Source organism: Brachycentrus maculatus, unplaced genomic scaffold (assembly GCF_059751285.1).
Source record: "Brachycentrus maculatus isolate JH-2025_06_01 unplaced genomic scaffold, ASM5975128v1 h1tg001635l, whole genome shotgun sequence".
NCBI lineage: Eukaryota > Metazoa > Arthropoda > Insecta > Trichoptera > Brachycentridae > Brachycentrus > Brachycentrus maculatus.
The window spans coordinates 25,004-25,914 of record NW_028282252.1 but is presented as its reverse complement, the minus strand read 5'-3'; the positions used below and the strand labels follow the sequence as shown (position 1 = coordinate 25,914).

The 911-nt window shown below is 35.6% G+C and overlaps 1 non-coding gene across 1 annotated transcript; it reads left to right on the top strand.

The window, feature by feature from the left end:
• Positions 1-270: 270 nt before the first annotated feature.
• Positions 271-343, top strand: TRNAN-GUU (transfer RNA asparagine (anticodon GUU)). The gene has a single exon. It is a non-coding gene; the product is annotated as a tRNA-Asn (tRNA).
• Positions 344-911: the final 568 nt, after the last annotated feature.

Here is a 911-nt window from a genome sequence, read left to right as displayed (position 1 = left end):
TCCCAACCCCAACCCCAACCCAACCCAACCCCAACCCCAACCCCAACCCCAACCCCAACCCCAACCCCAACCCCTAAGGTAGTATCTTATTGAGGTCCGATTTCATAATTTATAAATTGTATATATATTCTTAGAATTATCGATAAATTTTAAATATTTAAAAAATGAAGAAAAAGTGAAGTGACAATGTATAATGTATAGGGACAGAGTTTGTTGTATTGGCTGAAAAACCTACTAATTTGCATTGTGATTGTTGTATACTATTAGTTTGCTCGCGTAGCTCAGTCGGTAGAGCGCTCGGCTGTTAACCGAAAGGTCGGTGGTTCAAACCCACCCGTGAGCGTATTTTTAGCAATATTTATATATTACAAATATTTATTGCATATTTATTTGTACTTATTTACTATATGACCACACAAACATCTCATCAGCACTCTTAAATAAACCAACATCAGATTCCGCTAATTAATTAAACTTCCTGCATGACTACTACATATGTATGTTCTGTCCACTGACCCCACAACTATATTAAATATCCTTATAATCACAATAATAATAACAGTTAAATATCCCAAACTTAATGCATACATTCAATCCAAACTTCCACCCTCAGGCCAACAACCTCCAAAATATAAAGAATAGCTATGTTCAAAGTAGCTACAACATCACTCCATAACCGACAGTTACAAATATCCCTACTACTACCATCCCCCCACATGTTAATAATTCCCATCCCCGCAAGATCTCATTAAAGTCAAAGAAGAATATTCAATACATTTACAGCAACTTTTACAAATAGTATATAAGGGCATTGTAACATCATCGTGTAGGAGAAATGATTAACTATAAACAAATGCTCATGATACTCGGATATATGGGGTTTTTGGTTGATACTGAAACAGAGAAAGATC